Genomic DNA, 22648 nt, shown 5'->3' with positions numbered 1-22648 from the left:
TGTCCAAAGGGATGTTCCATATCATGTAATGCCATGCCCGGTATGTTACCTGGGGGGAGCTGGCCGGGGAGGGGCTGGCAGCAATTGCGGCTTGGGGACCGACAGCGTTGGCCTGAGGGTGGTGAGCGGTTGTACCGCTTTTGGGTTGTTTTCCTTTTCCTTTTTGTATTATCATCATCATCATCATCATCATTACTATTTTATTTTAATTATTAAACTGTTCTTATCTCAACCCACAAGTTTTTTTTTTCCTTTTGCTCTTCTGATTCTCTCCTCAATCACACAGGGGTTGGGGGAATGAGGAAGCGGTTGCGTGGTGTTTAGCTGCCGACTGGGGCTGAACTATAACAAATTCCTAATAAATAAATATAATGGTAGAGTACTTGGGCATCAGAGGACATTATCTGTGGAGATGTAATTTGAGAGAACTTGAAATGAATACGGAGTTACTATCTGAGGGCTAAAAATGAGTTGTAAGGGAATAAAATACCTTTGGAGTAAGAAAAAGCCTTTCTGAATTACAGAAAGACATTTTGGCAAAGAATAGGTTAAAAAGGCAGCAAATTATAGTGGCAAATTACAATGGCAAAAAGTCAGTTATATATAATTGATAAAAGGTCGATTAGAATCAAGTACAAGGAACATAAGGCCCAAAAACTCATTGGGCATTGCTAACTAACTGAAAGATGATACTGTATTTTTGTCTTATATAGTCAAATCTCTCTTCTTTAAGAACATTTTTCCAGGAGTTCCAAGAAAAAAGCTACTGTGCATTGTAAATTATACCTGCACAGTAGATTTGTCACTAGTTATTCTAGAAATGCACAGAGAAATTCTTAACTGAATGCACAGAGTGTGATTTCATGCATACTTTTCTTCTCTTGGCCAGAAAAGCTGCTAAACTTAACTCAAAACTGAGAGAAATTTTAAGATGCTTCATGGATGTTTGCGATTTGAAGCCTGTGGAAAGAAACAGAATAAAAATAAATTTGAAGAGACAGACATCAGTAACCCTGAGCAGCAGAGGAAAGATGAAGTTGTTTAGGTGTATATTTCTGAAGCAATGCAGCAATATGATGGAATAGGTGTAATGACTTCATTTACCTTTAAATAATACCCTTGCTGCCTACGACTTTATTGGTCAATGATAGGGAAAGAGAAGCTGTGACATGAAGATAGCTTGCTTGAAACAAATAGTGAAGGTGAAATATAGCTGTCAATATATGAACTAACATGGAGAGCTGAATAGCTCTCCAGACCCTTCTAACTATATTGACTAGGTGTCCACTGATTACACTGACAGCTTAGAATTTTGAGAGCTTTTTTCTCCACATACATTCTATACACAGAACTACAATAAAGAAAAAATGTGTCAGCTGAGGTCAAGAGTTAAACAGTCAGCGCAAGAATGGCTGAAAGAGCTTTGAGATCACTGTGGTGTTATAACAGCTGGGTTGTACAGTAAAAAAAAAAGGGGTTGCAGTTCTGTCTTGTGTGACTGATCATTTGCTTGATTCCCTTCTACCAAAAGTTGTTTGTTTTGTTTAAAGTATTTTTCTTATGTCTGACAGATGCATGGATAGAGTCTACAAATGCAGCTCTGCCTTCAGCAATTGAACAGTTTCTCAAGCAGTGCACCATCAGGCTGATGTGAACTGACAGTACTTACACCCAGGTGTCAATGTCTAACATGCCTGTTGACAAAAAATGTGGCTTGACAGACTTTATTGTTCTGTTTCACCTCTCCATGCAGCATTCCTTTTCTTCACAGGAAATGTTAAGGGACTATTTGTTTAGTATGTAAAACGTTCATGTTCATGAAGGCCTCCTGTGTGCCTGTAGATCCTTATGATTCCTATGCATAGACTTGCTTGGTCTCCCTAGATACCTCCTATTCCTTCTATAACTTTCTCTACGAGGCTCTTGGCTATACTACAACTCTGAAAAATGATGGGATCTTTTCTTTATTTTTGGTCTAATACAATTTCTAGATGATGAAATGAAGGGTTCAGGAACATGGTACATTTCTGAAATATCTGAAAGACTGGTAATTTCTGGCAAATTGAGAATTTACTATTTGACTAAAAAATTGCAAATATTTTGATTGTCAATAAATAGAAATCAGAAGCCTGCCAAAATTTTATTTCTAGTAAGTCAAAAATTATATGTAAGGCCTAAATAGTTTGGAAGTAGTTTTTCTCTGTTGCTTAATTTCAAGTTTACCAATTCAAGCTATATGTGCTGTAGCAACAGGTGATCAACAGTAGCAAGTACTGGATAAGATGCCTTTTATATACAAAGCAACTCATTCTTCTACCTCTGGTAAGCAAATTAGGGAGCTACAACAATGAAAAAAATACTCCTGTATACTAGCAGTGAAGTGCACAATAGTGAAACACAATAGTTATGTACAAAACAGAGGAGAGGGAAACAGTTTAATAGAAGAATGATTCACTGGGTGAAGCATAAATTTAATGTTCGGGTGACCAGTCTTTAAATCTATATTCTCTTTATTTAATATGTTGCATACAATTCTCCTGCAGAACATCCTGAGTTGGGGAAAAAATAATTGTTCCATACTGAGAGAAAAACAGTAGAAAAACCTACAAACTGAAGTTGAACATATGGAGATGATGTACAGCCATCCAGGGAGGCATGAGACAGCACTGACAGAAGAACACTACAAAGTAATCCAGTTTATGCCTAAGGTTCTTTTATTCTCTGAGCATGCAGAGCATAGCAAAAAGAGCAACATACCTTATGTGCACTTTAGACGTAAAGGGATCATGAAGCACAGGCTGTGGTCAGTGAAGAAGGGCAAACATGAACTGCATTCATGCAATTGATGGTTTGACAATAATGTGACAAGAACCAGTGGAAAAGTAGAAAAACCTGAACTGTCAGTGACAGTAACTATGCAAACTTGAGTTTCCTAAATATTATGTGACAAGTTAACAGCAACATAACAAAATGTAGCAGAAAAGTACACACTATCAGAAACCATCAGAGACCTAATTGTTGAGACAAATACAGCATGGCTGTTCAGTGATACACTTTTGGTCATAGAAAATGTAGCCAAAGAAGAGATCTGTGACACCAAGTACCACAGATGTCAGTGATAACCATAAGGCATCAATTCCACATTACTGTATACTCACAGTTATTTTACAGTATAAATGGTATAAATTTTAAAGATGAAGTTATGTATGTGCAGTGGTGACAGGACAGTGTAAAGAAGATGAAGCCAGACATGACAATAGGTCAAGAGGCATAAAATAACCAGAAATTCTGATTAAATATAAGGGGAAGAATTACCATTAAGGTAGTCAAAGACCGGAACATGTTACCTAGGGAGGCTGTGGTCTGTCTGTCCTTGGAAGAATTCAAGACTTGACCACACACAACCATGGGCAACGGCATCCAGTTAGATCTGCTTTGAGCAGGATTTGGAGTATACGTTCTCTGGATGTCCCTGCCACCCTAAATTATTCTATGGTTCTAATATGGAATATTTTTAATTTCTCTGTGGTAGTGCTGTTGTGGCTGTGATGATCAAAGGACTTAATAAAACAAGCTTTCTAGAAACAGATAACATCTCTTGGCAGGAGGGAAAGTATACAAGATTTAGGGAATGCAAAGTACTTCCTTAGAGCTTGCTCTTAATACACATTTTGGATGATTCATCAGTATTTTTTGTTAGTTTTAGTGGTTAGATATTCATGTTGCATGTCATCAACTCTATATTGTCCAATGGTACATTACCAAGGTGATTGATTAACTAGGCTCCAGCATGTCTGGAAGCAAAAGAAGTGCACGGCACAATTTTAATGTTTCTCTACTCAGGTTTTGCTCTTCGTGCTGGGAGATGTTTATAAAGATGAATGCATTATATATAGTTCAGAATTTACATACCAAATATTTTTGTTTTATCAGTGTTTTCTCTTTTCATCCTTGTCCCACCCTTTTAATCCACAAAATCAGGAGCTGTCTGTAAAAGATAAAATATGATATATTAAAAAAATCATAAGATGGATACATTGATAGTAGCAAGAAATGACAGAGTCAAACAAAAGAATTTTTACAAATAACAGTCCTAAGATTTCATTCCCTTTTAGAGTAGTGGGGATAGAAAGGGAGAAAGCAGAACAGAGTGACAACAGTGATTATTAAAATAAACACACATCACTGTAAGATGCACTTTACTTTGATTACTGTGAAGGAGTAATCACTCTATTGCTTTTGTTTGCATGACCTTTGTATTCATGTCAGCTATCTTTTTGCCAAGCTTGGACATCTCTTTCAAATAAGCAACATATCTTTCTTACAGTTTCTGTTCATTTTCTCCTTTTGTGATTTTCCATTTCTATTAAGACCTTTTTTTTGCAGATTCAGCTGTTTCAATTAGCTTGTTGTTACAAAGGTTCTTTGCCATGCATGTGAGGGGCGTCTATATGAACTGCAGTAAATGTTAACAACTTTTTCCTTTTAATTTGGTTTTACATTTTCTCTTTTATGATCTATTAAACCTTTCTTAGTTATATATGTTAAAACATATTTCATTCTTTCCTGTATGCTGATTAAATACTGATGTCCTCAAAGTTACAGGAAGATTTCTGCATACCTAAATAAAGAAGTTTGATTTTGGGTCTGGATTTAAAATCTTAATCTGCACTGACAAAATGTTCAGATCGTGATCTGTACTTTCTGTTCACCCATTCAGAACTGAAGGAATTGCATACTTTAAGTATATTCATTTGAATAAGCAGAACAGATATATTGGCTAAAAGACTATAAAACCCCATATTTTATATCAATTGTTTGTCACAATTTGGTACAGATGATCAAAACAGTAAAATTATGAAAAATCATAGGTTTCAGTCCCACTATCTCCATTAGCATAGAAATAAGGTCATGCTGTAATTGTGAAATGAATATGGAAGCAGTTGGTTAAAGACAGAAGAATGTACAGCACAGCTGTTTATCTCCTTGAAATCTTCTTTGCTTGGATAGGAAACATATATTATTTGTGAATTTTAAAATGTGCAGGAAAAAAAATAAATACATTTAAAATACTATATCTCTTGCTGTGTGCTCATTTACAATAGTTCACTTTAAAGTAGTACAGCTGTTCTTGCTCTTTAAAAATGTTATTTATTTATTTGTTTGGATATTCAAACAGACATATTAGATCAAATTTTCAGTCTAGCTATTTCTTGATAAAGAAAGCTAGCAGGTCTCCTGTCATATGTAGGGTAACCCACTAGGCTGCAAGAACACTTCTGTGCTAAGTTGACCCCAGCCAGCAGCTAAACACCTACCCTGTCTTTTGCTCACTCCCCTCTCCTGGAGGATGGAGAGAAATACAGAAGGAAGGCAAAAAGACTCATGGATTGGGATAATGGCCATTTAATAATGAAAGCAAAAGCTGCTCACACAAGCAAAACAAAAAGAGGCATATCCCATTGGCAGACAAATATCCAGCCACTTTCTGGGAATCAGGGCCTCAGCATACTTAACGGCTACTTGGGAAGACAAATGCCACAACCGCAAACATCCCCCCCCTTTCCTCCTCCTCTTCCTGAGCTTTTATTGCTGAGCATGACATCACATGGTATGGAATATCTCTTTGGGTACCCAAACTGTTGGGTCGGCTGTTTAGGCTCTGTCCCCTCCAAGCCTTGTCCAGGCTACTCACTTTCAGGGAAGGGGTGAGAAAGGCAGATAAAGTCTTGATGCTGTGCACTGGAGTTAACACTGTTTCAGCCACAAATGCAATGCACAGCATCATACAGGCTGATATGAAGAAAGCTAAATTCATAACTTCATCCCAACAAAACCCTGTACAATTTCTAATGAGAACAGTATATCTTTTATATTAAACAGGAGGGTAAGCAGATCACAGAACCATTGCTTTCACTGGAGAGGTAACTAAGAACAGGAAAAGATACTTCAAGGTACCTCTATTTATTGCCATCACTGGTGAACAAACAAAAGCCAAAACAGTTCAAGTTGTAACTTCTTAAAATTTTCCATAAGAACATATAATATTTATTTCAGGTTATATTTTTTTCTCTCTGAGAATGGGAAATTTTATCTGCCCACTTAGGAGAGCTTTTCAGTTACTGTACTGTTGCAAGTAGATGAAAGAGGCTGAAGGCAGAGGACAAGATTTTCCTTATTTAAATAATGATTAGTATTGTTTCCTCTGCTGGGTGCCGCGGAGCACGTAACTGTATTCCTCATCCACAGACTATGTGGTTTGATTTTCTAATTTTTCTACTCTTTCCTTAAAGAAATAGACTTCTTAGACTTGAGAGGTTTTAATTGTTTCTGTTTTCCTTTAAATATATTCATAAAGCATCAAGAATAATTCTTTGAATAGAGAGAGCATTAGGCTCCTTCTAACATTAAAGAACACATGTTTCCCCACCTGTGCTGTGATGAGTTCCTTCAGGTGAACGTAAGAACCAGATTGTCTTCCAGTGGATTTCGATTCTCAGCATTTTTACTAGTTGTCTATAACTCTGTATTCAGTCAGAGTTGGTGGTGGGGAGGGGGGAAGGGCAGGGCCTGCAGGAGTGGTTTCTATGAGAAGAAATCAGGAGCTGTCCCCATCTTGGACAGAGCCAGTTCTAGTCAGCTCCAAAAGAGACCTGCCACTGGCCATCAGTGATGCCTGTGATAACGTATTTAAAAAAGGGTAGAAAACACTGTGCAGCAGCTAGGAGACAGATGAAGTGGGAAAAATGTGAGAGAAACAGCCATGCAGACACCAAGATCAGTGAAGAAGGAGGGGGATGCAGTGCTCTGGGAGACAGAGCAGAGATTTCCTTGCAGCCCATGGAGAAGACCACTGTGACACAGATATATCCACCTTGCAGTTCATGGACAACCCTATGCAGGAACCAGTGGACATGCCCTGAAGGAAGCTGCAGCCCATGGAGAGCCCATGCAGGAGCAGGCTCCTGGCAGAAACTGCAGCCTATGCAGAGGAGCCCATGCAGGAGCAGGTTTTCTCACCTGTGACCCCTGGGGACCCCTGAAGGATGGCACCCTGTGGGAAGGACACGTGTTCTTGAAGAACAGTATCCCATGGGAGGGACCCCACACTGGAAAAGGAGAACAGCATGAGGAGGAAGGAGTGGCAGACTATTTTAAACTGACTGCAACCCCCAACCCCCATCCTTCTGCACCACTTGTGGGGAAGAAAATCGAAGAATTTGGAGTGAAGTTGAGCCTGGGAAGAAGGGGTGGGGAGAAGATGTTTTTAAATTTGTTTTTATTTCTTGCTATTCTACTCTGACGTTAAATGGAAATAAATTAAATCGATCTCCCCAAGTTGAGTCTGTTTTGCCCGTGACAGTAATTGGTAAGTAATCTCCCTGTCCCTATCTCGACATGTGAGCTTTTAATCTTATTTTTCTCCCCCTGTCCTGCTCAGGAGGGAGAGAGAGCAGCTTAGTGGCAGGCGGCATAGCTGCTCTGTTTGTAACACTAACAGAGAACAATATCATCTGACTAACACCACTGTTCTGTCCAGCACTAGAGACTATGTGGTCATTTGCAGTCATTCCTTCCTTTTAACTCCTTGCCTAGGAAATTATAGAAGATTAGGCAGTGTGGCCTCGGGTTTTCTGTTCAAGTCCACTCAGTTTTAAGCTTTAACAGGGGAGTCAAATCACGGTTTTTACTCTAAAAGGAAAGACATTTTGAATAACATCTGCTACAGCATAGATCTATCTGGTCTTCAATAAGCAAAAGTTCCTTTCAAACCAAAACTCCATAATACACTATAATTGTTCTACCTGAAATTCTTAAAAGTCTTTGTGAAACCGCTTTACTAGCAAATACAACTATTTTTTTTTCCTCACAGAAAGCAGAAACTTATTCTTCAATCCAGTGAATACTAGTGTTTGTCTATTGGGGTTTTTAATATCTTACAGTGAGTAAAATGAAAGTAAGTTAGACATGTTCAGCCTGCAAGAGAAGGAGATGAAACTAGAGCATCTATTTAAAATTTTTAGGAACATCATTGAGGAGGGAGAGGGAGGAATTTGGCAAAAATTACTTTCCTATTCCTGGACACTACAGGAAAACATATTGTCACTATTTACCAACACCCACACACAAACAAAACTGAAAAATCACTTATGTTGTCTATAAAGCTATCTAAAAAGATAAACATAAAATGCTAGTTTGCAGGTGCTTTACATAAAGTAAAAATCCTAGTACCTAACAATAGTGCATCCTCTGAAGAACAGGAAGTTCACTTTTGAATTCATTCTTAATAATCCTCTGTAAAATGAAATATTAGTGAATGATTATTTGCTAAAACTTTTGATTTCTCAACATTGGTCTTTTAGAAATTTATTAGGAAATAGTATAATTTTTACTTTTTTTCTCTTCTAGTAAGTAAAAATTAATAAACTTCATGTAATTTGAAAAGTAGCTTATGACCACATGGTGCAAAGCAGTCTATCATAATTTCATTTATGGAGAGGTCTTTGTTCACCAAAACAAGTAAAAAATAGCATCACTCTTTGTAATTCCTGGTAAAGATGTTTGTCTATGTCTAAATTTCTATAAAGCTTTTTCTTCTGCTATTTGTCTTCAAGTCTGTTAAGGATAACAAACATCACTATGAAGACGCAGTTTCTGTCAGTATTTATCTTTAATAATATAAACAAATTGCTGTCAACTCCCAGCTCCGTTATAGGGTCTTTTAAGCAATACTCCACTGAGAGCTATTAGACCTTCTTTTGGTGTCAAAGGTGATAGTGATCCTAACCAATTTACAGTTCTCCACGTTATTACTGTCTTCTCTCTACATATTCTTTCTTTTTTTTTACATATTGTCTCAGCATCTACACAGTTTCTTTGTTTTCTGATTATATTCACATCAATATTTGTATTTCATTAAACCACTGTGCTCTTGTGTTTTTTTGTATTACTGTACAAAGAGTTCAGATATTGATCTTTCATAAAATTTTGTAAAGTAAGCATGGCTTTAACAATATCAGTAATCCTAACCATCGTTATCATCATAATATTATTACCAATAATCAAATTTCTTTTCCTATTACTGTATTGTCTCTTAACTTATTAACAGGGATATTTCTGGTTTAGTTGTTGGTTTATATTGTAACAAGGTGTAACATTTATAGCAGTTCTGACAGCTCTTTTAGATGATTGGTGTCATTAGAGGTCTTCTGTCAAAAGAATCCTTTCCCACTACTGGCCTCCAAAAGCTTTGTCTTACTGTTCTCTCTTTCCTTAAGAAAACAGTTTTCAGAATTTGCAGACCACTTACCCTTCATTTCAGTAGCAGTTCTAGCCCTTTTCTACCTCTATTCCTTTAATGGCCCCTTTCCCCTCTGAAAGCCTCCTACATCATCGCTTGCTGACCTTCCTCAGTTCCCTCATTCTGAACTTCACCCTTTTCTTAACTTGATGAGTCATTTTTATGTTCTTTGCCCACAAACTTGATTTTTCTAAACTTCAGCAAATGTACTGCAAACTCAGTTCAGCTCAATCCTTTTACCCATGAGTAGTGGTGATGGCAGACACTCAGCTGCAGTAGAGACTTTCTGCACCACTTCATTGCCTTATTCATTATTTGTACTTCTAATGCATACTTCAAAAGACCCTGAACTGCAGGTTTCCCCAAGGCTCTCCCTTTGCTAACAAACTGCTTTATTTCCCTTCCTGCAGAAAAATCTTGTGGGGCAATGACTCCTTGCAGCCTTTGTTACTTACTACTTTGGGACTCTAGAAAAGAGCTTGCACAATCCTACACATTATTTGCTGTAGTTCATAGCCATAACTTTGCCATTTTACAGAGGAAGAAGAAAAGATAGGAGGAGAAAACAGTTCTTGCCTAGTCGGTTGACCACCACAAAGTCTGCCACAGTTCAAATCTTTCCTAGTGTCTGTATCTACGTCAGGAAAAGTCCTACTGGTGCTTCCTTGTAAGAAGACTCTGATAATGTAGGCCTGCCTCTTCCTTTTCAGATACAAAAGTGTTTTTTATCTACCATTTTTCTTTCAGTTTGCAGATCATTCTCTTTTCTGGTTTCTTACATATTGTCTTTATTCTGTCTTAGATCCCACACTATCTCTCTTGTCTCTTCCTTGCTGTCAAATTGATTAACCTTCCATGGTCATTTTTAAAAAGTCTCACTGCTGTCTCTTGACCCCTTCATTGTACATGGGCTTTGACTAACAATTTTAAAGTGTTGCCACCTTGCAAAAATGAATGCTCAGATTTCACATTCTTGCAAATGACTAACATTATTCATTTTGGTGTAATGAGTATTTGTATGCCTCACACTGATTGATGTGTTCATGGCAAGATTCAGTGATGGATTAGACATAATTGGGACAGATGGACTCCTTCAGCATGTATCTTCACGTCACATATGGTCTGAATTCAGATTATGAAAAAATTAATTTGTAGTGCATTTATACTGAAAGAAATTATCTTTAATATAATATTTTTTAAAGAAAAATTGTTTTATTGATTCATAGAATGAAATGTGGATGAGTGATACAGATTTTTCTCTAACATCTTATCAGAATACTCCTTCCAACAATGTTATAGTTGAATATTTAGTTAGCTTTATCTAACCATGAATGCTCCTCGCTTCTGCTACCTATGCAATACAGAATAATTTGATTATTATATTAAAAAGCAAAATAAAATTATGTTAAAATTGCTAAATTAACTACTAAAATTAGAAAATACTTGTTGGTACAGTCTTCAATTAAAGGATTGCATATCAGTCAATTATATATCAGCAAAGTGCTGATGCTAGGAGACTTCCTACCAAATGCCAAGCTCCATGTCCCAATAATTGAGATTCCCAATTTGCTTAATTAAATAGCTGTATTTACAAAAATGAAGGAAATTTTCATAATTATTTGTGGAATAATTTCAGAAAAGAGAAAAATCCCACAAAAAACAAATGTCATATCATTTATGATTACCATAGAAAGACTTCTAACTGAAAGGCAACATTAGCCATGGGCAACATATCAAATTAATTATAGGCATTGCTGACTGCAGTTGCTCTAATTTTGTATAACACACCAGAGGTCTGTGTGTGTTGTGGTTGCTTTTTTTTTTAGTTTGACCTTTAAAAAAAAGACAAAACAACATGCCAAACTGGTTTAAGATTTAAATAAAAGTAGATTATACACATTAAAAGATTTGTATAGTTAACATGGTAAATCTGTCCAATAGCTAAAGTATGGCACCCAAAAACTGACCAACTCTGCAGGTGCTTTAATTATACAAGGTACAAAATCTTCTGGTAACATATACTTTTTATATGCAAATATTACCAAATATAATTCTCATCTGGTTTTGCTTAGAATGTCAGCCCAGACAGTTGCCAGTTACCACAAGCTCATGTGATGCGTGGGTATTTGGTCTTTGACAGGCTTATGGCTAGAAGGCTGAATTCAGTGGCTCAAGCAGGAGGATCTAGGTATTGTTTCAGGTGTCTTAGGATATTTCACCTGAACCTCCACTTATCAGTCTAGAAGAATATGGGTGCCCCAGCTGTGTCAAGCCTTCCAGCTCTGAACTTAAATACATCAGAACATCTTAAAACCCAGTAGAAATCTGTAATTGGATAACTAAATCCAGGTCACTGAGTTTTTTCAAGGGCCAGCACCTACGCCCACGGTACTCCTTTTTTCCTGGCTGCTTCATCCTTTGTAAAACACTTTCTTTCAAAGCTTGGTGCAATTGTCTGAGCATGACCAGTTGTGCTGGTTTTGACTGGGCTGCAGTTACTTTTTTTCATAGTATCCAGTATGGGGTTATGTTTCGGATTTGTGTTGAAAAATGTGTTGGCAATACAGGGATATTTTAGCTATTGTTAAGCAGCACATACACACAGTCAAGACCTTTGACTCCAGTTCATACTGGTGTTTTTTCTGCATCTCATACTTCCCCAACAGCAAGTAGGCTGGGGGTGCACAAGAAGTTGGGAGGGGACACAGTTGGGACAGCTGACCCCAGCTGACCAAAAGGATATTCCACACCATATGACATCATGCTCGGCAATAAAAGCTGGGTCAAAAAGAAAGAAAAGGGGGGGACATTTGGAATACTGTCATTTGTCTTCCCAAGTAACCATTACATGTGATGTAGCCCTGCTTTCCTGGAGATGGCTGAACACCTGCCTGCTGATGGGAAGTAGTGAATAAATACTTTGTTTTGCTTTGCTTGTGTGCACGGCTTTTGCTTTACCTATTAAACTGTTTATCTCAGCCCACGAGTTTCCTCAATTTTAGCCTTCCAGTTCTCTCCCCCATCCCTCCAGGGAGCAGTGACCAAGCGGCTGTGTGGTGCTTAGTTGCCGGCTGGGGTTAAACCATGACACCAGTACATCTGAGATGCTATAGTGTGTCTGAGAAACCCACATGAAGCTGACAGTTATGATAAGAACCTATAGAAGACCATATGGAGCAGCAAAAGAGGCAACGTGGGATATCCCACACAGACAACGAAGACTTAATTTTAGGCACGTTGTATAGCCTTTCTTCTATGGTACAAATGCAGCCTGGGCTTTGATTCAGTTGCATAAACACAGGACCCTAGTGTTGTTTGAAATCTCTTAGGATAGTCTATATATTTTCATCTACTCCTCTCAAAAGGCACAGTTATCTCATGAATCAATTATATATCAGCCTCATAGATGTCTCAGATACCTTAAGGTATTTCAGATAACACAAGATGGGCAGGGGGATAGAGGTAAATGCATTGAGCTATAAGGGACAAGGCTTTGAATTCTTTTAGAGCATAGCTATATAAAAGTTAAGTATTCAAATCCTAATTCAAAAACCCCAATAATAACGTAACCTATTGCATCTTGGAGCCACATTTTTTATCATGTAATGTAATTAAAGTAAAATTCATGCTTGCTCTATACAAACCCACTCCAACCAAAGCAATATGTGTTTTCTGTTTGTAACTCTTATCTAACTATTCACATTAATATCAATATTGATACAGAATATTTATTTTAGGGATAATAGAAAAGATTACTGTGCAAAGCCTTTTAAATAATTCAAATAAATATATGATAATAAAAATATAAGTCCTGTCAAATATTTGTAGAAGTATAGGAAGTAACTTTGGAATATAAATAATTATTTAAAAAGTTACATTTTCTAAGTCCGACAAACTTATTCAGATATATGCTTTAATATTCATGTTAAGGTATTATTATTGGTCACCTTGTACAAACTTTAAAATAGTCTATGATTTCCAGTTGGTAGATTTTACAGCACAGATACATTTATTTACACTGTAACCAGAAGGTCAATACCGAAAACGTGATCTGACTTTGAAGCAGAATGAAGCAAAGTGTGAAAAGGACTCTCACAATGACAAGGGAAAAGATGTGGGGTTTTACTGTTAGTACTAGGTATCTTTTTCCTTTATCAGTTTTCTTCTCTAAATTCATGGATGTGGGCTAAGAACCTAGGTATAGTAGAGAAGGATATAGATGCTATGCATTTTAAAAAGCCTTCTGGTTTCTGCATTTTGGCTGTAGAGGCATGCCACAGGGGTGTCAAGCTTTCATGTGTTTTACTGTATTTTGAATACTTAATAAGTTGGGTGTTGTAAAATTGTGACTAGTATGCAAGATGCATTAAGAGAATCTGTTCACATTAGGCATATGCAACCACTGTGAATTAAATCAGTGACTACATCTTTGATTTATATCAAAAAGATGCTAAGAGATTCATTTAAACAGTAATCGTTAAAAAACATTTAGGAAGGTACTTCATAGTAGCTCCTGTATCTAGGTGTGGATTTTAATGTTATAAACTACTTCACATAGGAAAGTTTTTAAATTATTTTTTGGATGTTCCTAATATTACCAGTCACACAGGTATAGTTTTGTTTAAACAGTGAGACAAAACCACGTCTCATTTTCAAGTTAGACTCCTGGTGACCTTATAAATTGCTAATGAATCTTCTTTCATCTGCAGTCCAGCCTCACCTACTTTTAATTTGAGCCTTGAAAGTTATAAGATGCACACTTCTGAAGAAAGTTTATTTTCTGGGTTGGTCTGGGCTTTTGAGTGGAATGATTGATAGTAAAGCATAAAGATCTGAGCAGTGGTGGTTTTAGGTAAGATGTCAATATTGTTACCCAGGAAGTGTAATTCATCTGGTCCATATACTACTTAGCCCCAAGAGGTTTTCCCTGTAAGCCAAACGTTCTTAGTATATACTAGGCAATAGTGTAACCTGGTAAAGAGTAATTCCTAACCCTTTCTTTTAGAAGCTGGATTGCTGAAGAACTAACTATAAAGATGTCAGAGGAAGGTGTCATGGGACTTTGGCCTCTACTCCAAAGACTGTTTAGACTGACTTTGCATTATAGTCTGGGAGAGAGATCTTCTCCCTCTATAGAGTGTTCAGTTCATAGCCTTTCATATTTTAAGTGGACTAATTTTTTCTTTGATGCTGCTTAAGTTCCCTAAAGAGTTAATAAAGAGAGAGAGAGACTTCAAGATTGTATTTGGAAAGTCAATGGTGGATTGTAGATTTCTCTTTCACTCTACAAGGAAACTCATAGCATATCTGAAATCACCTTAAATTTACATTCCAAGAACATAAAATCAAAGAATCACAGGATGACTGAGGTTGGAAGGGACCTCTTGACAGCATCTGGTCCAAAACCCCTGCTCAAAAATTGTTAGCTAGAGCTGGTTACTCACGGTCATTTCCAGTAGCATTTTCAGCATCCTCACAAATGGAGATGCCACAATTTCTCTGGGCAACCTGCTCCAGTGTGCAACCACCCTCACACTTGAAAAAGTGTTTCCTTGTGTCCAGGCAGAAATTCACATATTTTAATTTGTGCTAATTGCCTCTTGTCTTATCACTGGGCATCACGGAGAAGAGTCTGGCTCCATCTTCTTCATGCTGCCCCATCAAGTATTAATACACATTAATAAGATCCCCCTGATCCTTCGCTTCTCCAGGCTGAGAAGTTCCATGTCTCTCAGCATCTCTTCATGCAAAAGATGCTCCAGACCCTTAATTGTCTTCATGGCCCTGTGTGTCCATGTCTCTCCTGTACTGTGGAACCTAAAGCTGGACCCAGTGCTCTGTGTGCGGTCTCACTAGGACAGAGGAGAGAGCAAGGACCATCTCCCTGCTGGCAACATTCCTCTTAATGCAGCCCAGGAGGCTGTTGCTTTTTGGCAGTGAGGGCATGTTGCTGGATCCTGGTCAGCTCCTATACAAAACTGCTTTTTAGCTAGTTTGCACCCCAGCATGAATTAGTGCATGGGATTATTTCTGCCAAATGCAAAAGTTCTCACCGTCCTTTAGTGAATTTCATGAGGTTCCCGTCTACCCAGTTCTCCATTTGTTGAGGTCCCTCTGAATGTCATCACATCCATCTGGTGTATCAACTACTTCTCCCAATTATTGTTTCATCTGTAAATGTGATGATTTAACCTTGGCTGGCTGCCAGGTGCCCACTAAGCCACTCTATCACTCCCCTCCTCACCAGGACAGGGGAGAAAAGTATGACAAAAAGCTCATGGGCCAAGATAAGATCAGAGACTCTCCAGGTACTGTCATTAGCAAAACACACTCGACTTCTGGCAAATTATTTAGTTTACTGCTAATCCAAAAGAACAGGATAAAAGAAATAAAAGTAAATCTAAAAACACCTTCCCCCCACCCTTCCCTTTTCTCAGACTCAACTTCACTCCTGACTTTGTTGTGATCATTTCATAATGCTTTGTTTCTGCTCCTTCTTCCTCCTCACACTTTTTCCCTGCTCCACCGTGGGTTCCCACCCAAAGGAGACAGTCCTCCATAGAATTTTCCAGCACGGGTCCTTTGCACAGGCTGCAGTTCTACACAAGCTGTTCCAGCATGGATCCTTCCTATGGGGTGTATTCCTTCAGGAACAGACTGCTCCAGCTTGGGTCCCCATGGGGTCACAACTCCTGCCAGAAGATCTGCTCCAGCATGGGCTCCTCTCCAAAGGGCCAAATATCTTCCCAGGAGCCTGCTCCACCATGGACTTTCCTTGGGTCACAGCCTCCAGGCAAACCCACCTGCTCCAGTGTGAGGTCCTTCATGGGCTGCAGGTGGACATCTGCTCCACCATTAACCTCCATGGGTGGTAGGGGGATGGCCTGCCTCACCATGGTCTTCACCACAGGCTGCAGGGGAATCTCTGCTCTGTCAGCTAGAGCATTTCCTTGTTCTTCACTGACCTTGGTGCCTGCAGGGCTGTTTCTCTCACATATTCTCACTCCTCTTTCACAGCTGCAGTTGCGCAGTGTTTTTTGCCCCTCCTTTAATATGTTGTCACAGACATGCTACTACCATCACTGATTGGCTCAGCTTTGGCCCCTGGCTGGTCCATCTTGGAGCCAGCTGGAACTGGCTCTGACATGGGGGCAGCTTCCGGTATTTTCTCACATAAGCCACCCTGCAGCCCCCCCGCTACCAAAACCTTGCCACATAAACCCAATAAAGTAATCTTGCTGAGGATGGTCTCTGGCCTGATCGTCCAGGTAATTAATAAAGATATCAAACAATATTGGACCCAGTATTGACCCCAGGACACATCACTGTTGATTGGCCTCCAAATGGACTTTGTGTCAGTGAACACAACTCTGAGCTTTACAGATCAGCCAGTTTTCATTCTACCTCACTGTCTACTGATGTAGCTGATACTTAATCAGTTTGTCTATGACAATGTCTAGGGACACAGTGCCAAAAGCCTTATTAAGGTTGAGATAGACAACATCTACTGCTCTCTCTCACCCACCAAGCCACTCATTTCACCATAGAAGTCTATTAGATTGCTTAAATGAGACTGTAGGGTTAGCGTTATAGTTCAGTGAAAGAGAGAGACTAGATATGGAGTTGGCATGGGCCTGGAATTGGGTAGCCAAAGGAAAGTTAGGGCAGTCCAGAAATGTGTGCTGAGAGGAAGTTTGGGGCGGTGGGCCAAAGGCGGAGGTCTTAGTCCCAGCCTGAGCCAGAAAGTAGGGTTAAGGATAGAGTTAAAGTTAGGGTTCAGCAAAAGAGAAAGATTAATGTGTTTTCACCATGGGGTTAGAATTGGGTGGCCAAAGGAAATTTCGTTAGGGCAGCCAAGAAGTGTGTGCTGAGAAGTTGTCTGTGGTGTGGGCCAGAGGTGATTCCCCCTTCACAAATCATTGCTGACTACTCCCAATCATCTTTTTGTCCTTCATGTGTCTTGAAATTGTTTAGAAGATAGTTGTTCCATCACCTTTCCCAGGGACTTCCCAGGTGAGGCTGACTAGCCTGTAGGTCCCAGGGGACTCTTCTTTGTTCTTCTTGGTGGTAGGAGTGACATTTGCTCTCTTCCAGTCCTCAGGAATCTCCCCTATTTGCCACAATCTTTTAAAGACTCTAGACAGCACCCTCACAATGACATCAGCCAGGTTCCTTAGTATTCATGGGTGCATCCTGTCAAGTGCCATGGAACTGTGCATATCGAGTCTGTTTCAATGTTCTACAACCTTAACCTCTTTCCGGAAGGGTAAGTCTTCCTCCCCTAGAAATCTCCTCAGGGACCTAGGGTTCCTGAAGGCAAATCTTTCCAATAAAGAAGGCAGTCAGTACTTCAACATTTTCCATGTCCTATGTCTCCAGGCCCCCTATCCCATTCTTCAACAGATCCATGTTCTCCATAAACTTCCTTTTGCTTTTGTATTTGTAGAATCCTTCTTGTAGCTCTTGACTATTCTCAAAAAGCTTTACACATTTCACTTATATTAGGGAATCTTCTTCTGGTCCCACTCTTTTTCCCTTCTTGCATATCTAGACAGCAAAAGGAATATTCTCAAAATGGAGATCACCCTTTCTGAACATTGTGGCCAGTAGCAGTGTGCAAATACATATTTAAGGGTTTTTTCACATAGACAAGAAGATCTCAAAAACTTTGCCTTTGCCTTTTCCTTTGCCTTTTCTTTCATTCTCTTTCCTTCATCCTTTCTTCTGTTTCAGATAAATTAGCCTGAGACAGAGGCTCAGCATGGAAAATTTCAATCACTCTATTAAAATTTGGGAAAGTTATGAATAGCTGCCTGGAATGAATTTGTATTGAAAGCATAGGTTGATAGAAAAGGCAAAGTATCTTTCTGTAAGATTTTGAGTCTTAGCATGTATGTCATACTGTAAAAGAGAAACAATCACTGTGAGATCAGATGCTATTTTAAAGTCAGATATATCAGTACTACTTAAAGTAATTTTACAGAGTTTTATATATATCCAATTAATGTATTAAAATCTTCAATAAAGGTCTTGTACTTGGATGTTTAATTTTATACTTTTCTATGAATTTTTATTGTACACTAGGAAAAATAACCCACAAAAAACACAACAGCCAGGCAGATACTGTTGCCTGCTATATCTCTTCTGAAAACATATAGGATAATGGTGCTAACATAGGAAGATGAAGTCTTCATTTTCTTTACTTTTTATGACAGCTGAGAAAATCCACTGCATTTCTCAGCAGCCACTTTCTATTTGCCAATCTGGAAAAAAAAAGAATCTTTAGTAAGCTTTGCTTTGTCACTGTCAAGCAAAGAAAGAACCAACATAAAAATTGTTCACAAGCTGCTTTCTATCACCATAGGCCTCCTTTGGTTTTTCTATTGCCACTGGTATGTGATGAACTGAAACACAAATGCCTGACTTATTTTTGGAAAAGACAGAATTGCAATTACAGGTAGATAGAAATTACATGTACATCTCTCAGGGTTTGATTTTGGTTGCTTTCTTTGAGCTTAATGTTCACTGTAGTCAAGACAAATATTTGAAGATCTTTCATGCAGTAAAAAGTTTCAAAATATAATTTGTTAGAAGGTGGTTGTTTGCTTATTTGCTTATACTATTTATTTTTAACTGAAGGTACACAGGACAACATTTTGCAACATCACCCAGTATGTTAGCATTGTAAAAGGCAAACATCAGCCAAATTGGAAATCCATTTGTTCATTGCTGATCCTGTAGTTGTGCAAAAGAAATAATGAGGACTCCATTAGAAGAGGTGTCCTCAAACTCATAGTATTATTTCAGTGCTATGGAAAATCTGACATGATTCCAGATTTTACTGGGAAGTCTGTGTAAATGGGACTGCATGTTACTACTGTGATTACAGTGTAAAAGATTAATACTGGATAGTTTTTTCAGCTGTTATGTAGTTTGAATGATAAAAACGTGTTGCATAAGACATTATCAACTAAACCCATGCTTTTGTTTCCTGTTTCTTCATAGGCTTTTTGACAGGCAAGCTTTCATTCTTTCCTCTATTCTTACTTATCCCTTCAAATTCTACCATCTTGAACCATTTTCCATAAATTTAATGTTCTGTAAATATCTAATATATCTTTCTCAAAACCAAAAACATAAGCAGTGAACAACCAAAGCAAGAAGCCTAATTCTAAAACTGAAGAAAAAATGTCAAGTTATACATATAGGAAAGATGACATAGGATTAGTTGATAATAGTCTTCATAAAATTCATTCTATTTCTCAAAAAAAAAAAATCAGGACTTCAGTCATCTTTTATATAAAATATTCACCTTTCAGTTAAAAAGAAAAATATGTCTAAACAAAATACGATTTTTGTTAGTATTTTCAGAAGAAAAAAAGAAAAGCAAAAAAAAAAGGTTCAGTCTGACCAGGGAGGCAAATATATGTAAACTTTTTTTTTTTTTAATAACCCAGACTTAATTAACTAATGATGTCTTGGGCTCATTTATGTGTTTTTAGACTTACAGCTCTCCATACAGACATTTCACTATGTGTTGAGTGTATAATATTCTTAGGCAAAGGAAGGAGATGAGCAGCAGTTTTATTTTGAGAGTATATGTCAAGAATCATTATAACCAAAAAGGTAGCAGGATATTATGTTCTTTACTAAATGATCATGCAAGCTGCTGAAGGGGAATACTTCGTTAATGTGATTCAGCAGGATATGCTGTATTGGAAAAACAAAGTTTAAATAAGCCTCTTGGACCATCAGAACCAGTTCTGGTGGTAAAGCCTTGATTCTGTGAAGGAATTCACAAAGTTAATCTGGTTTCATTTAGACACATCTCCCCCTGCCTTTGGAGGCAAAATTTTAATACTGGGTTGAGCGAATGAAACTTCATTTAAACTTAATCTGGATTCACTAGTACTTCAGCTATAAACTGATTATTTATAAGGGGTTGCTCATGCACCATTTATTTCTGAGTGATGAATTATTGTGTCCCCAGAGCACAATCTGTGAATGGAGGAAGGTTACAGAAGTAGCATTAGTAGCATTAACGCCTGCCTAAGACTATGTTGATTTATTTAAAAAAAAAAAAAATTGGGAACCACAGGGAAGGAAGCTACTAAGCTGTATAACTTGATTAGGTAAAAAGAGCATTAAATGTGAAAATCCTAAACTCTTTAGCTTTGCTCTTCTGCATATAAATTAGAGATTAGGTAGGAGCAATATGAACAGTCCTTTTGTAATACATAGGTCTAATTACAATAAATTTAGAAAAGTCTGAGTGTGTAATATGCACAAAGTAGATTAAGAGTGCATGGGGATTATAAAAGGTCTAGGCTTCTTTAAAGCTTCTGATGTGATAGATAAATCTAATTCTTTTCTTTGTTTTTGTTTTGTTTTGTTTTTCCTATGGGACACCTATGAATATGCTGGGAGTTTGATTTTTCTTGGTTTTGTAGCAAGTGTATGCTGTTTAATTAGTAAGAACACGCTGAAAATGGAAAGAGAAAGGAATGAGAAAAGGACAAAGACTAAATAAAATCCATGCAGTAATTTAAACTGAGATATTTACCTAAGTGGCCAAACAAAATTAAAAAAGCAGTCTAACATCACTGGTTATACTGTCAGTACTGACGGATCTCAAATTAATTGAGTAAAAAATATTATTCCTTCTTGTCCTAGTGAGAACTATGCTTTCATCCTAAATACATATTATTCAGCTTTATCAAATATTATCACATCACTTTGTGATGTGGCAGTGTAAAGAAAAGTGTGGAGTTGTGTTGTCCCTTCCCATCACAGCATGGGAAGAAGGCAGCAACTTTTATCATCACAGCCCATTTCCTGGCTTCTCTTTGTGCCCTGGCTCAGTGGGCCTTCCCAGCTTTCTGTGCAGTCATCACAGTTAACAAATGAATAGGAGCTGGTGGCTTCAAAAGCAGGAACAAGGTCCTTGTTCTCTGTGTATTAATGAGCAATCTGATGATCTCATTTTTCTTTATATCTACAGTTTCACAACATAAATTACTGTACTGGGCTAAGTGCAAAGATTCAAGAAAAGTAGTAAAATAACAATAGTGAAAGTGATCTTCAGCTTTATCTATAACATATTCAGGAGTAAATTTGGAGCCAATCTTGACTTAATCTTTGATGATATATGTAAGAAATGATGAGCAGAATTAGATGAATGAATATGAATTGAAGGATACTAATAATCTACTATTGTTACATTTATAATCAAGGGAACACTTGGGGATGTTAAATTTCACTCTATAAAATTATGAAAGAATAATGGGCAATATTGCCACAGGGAAGAAAAAACAGAGAAAACCCATGAAACATGCTTGGTCATGTTTGGTCCCTGAAAGGATTGTGGTTCTGAGTAATAAATATGAAAAGAGTATAAATCCATTTTGTAAAAATGAGTAATACAGTTTAAGAATATTGGTGATGAACAATATATAGGACCTGATGTGATAAGAAAAATAATACGTAGGGTATGAGTTCACTTCTAGTGGTCATTTAAAGTGAAGTGCAAAGAGTGTAAGAAACATTTCATAAATCAAGAGGTCAGTAAAGAAGGCCATAGTCTCTTTAATATACTATAAAAACAAGTTAATGATAAAAGAACAAGACACCAATTTCACATAGATGTAAGAATGTACCCTATTCTTATATGCATGCAATTTATGGGTGAGTGTGTTCTATAGATCATCAGTCTAAGTCAGACTCCAGAAGAGAGGACTTCTAGTCCATTACTACAGAATATTAGCTCTTCATCTCAGTGCAGCTGCTCGTCTTTGTAGCATGGGTGTTCCTAATTCATCTATTAGTGTGATCCAAGAGCACTCATTTGTTAACTGGAACCCTGGGTAATTCAGACTGGAAGTGTACTCAGGAAGTCTCTAGCCCAACCTCTGCTTGAAGCAGGGTCACTGTGACGCCCACTTGGGTATTGAAAACCATTGAGGGTAGAAACTCTATATATTCACAGGAGACTGGCCAAGAAGTAATGTTTCTTCAGAGAGGAAAAAACCATGCAGTGGTAATCTGGATTAGGCTGAAGAAAGTTATCAGAAAATGTACGTATCTGAAGACCTTCAATGTAGATGATGTACAGATTCATCAGAAACCACTGAATTAGAGACCCAGAGAAGATATTAAAACAAATGTTTTGTTTTTTTTCTTAGGTACAGGAATTAATTTTACAATGATGGAAACAAATCCATTGAATGAGACACTGTCTGCTATAACATCCTCACAGACAAGATAAGGATGCATGGGTTAGATTAGAGGACAGTGAGGTGGATTGAGAACTGGCTGAACAGCAGAGCTCAGAGGGTCATGATCAATGGG

Source organism: Phalacrocorax aristotelis, chromosome 1 (assembly GCF_949628215.1).
Source record: "Phalacrocorax aristotelis chromosome 1, bGulAri2.1, whole genome shotgun sequence".
NCBI classification, from domain to species: Eukaryota; Metazoa; Chordata; class Aves; order Suliformes; family Phalacrocoracidae; genus Phalacrocorax; species Phalacrocorax aristotelis.
Note: the sequence above shows the minus strand (reverse complement) of the source record.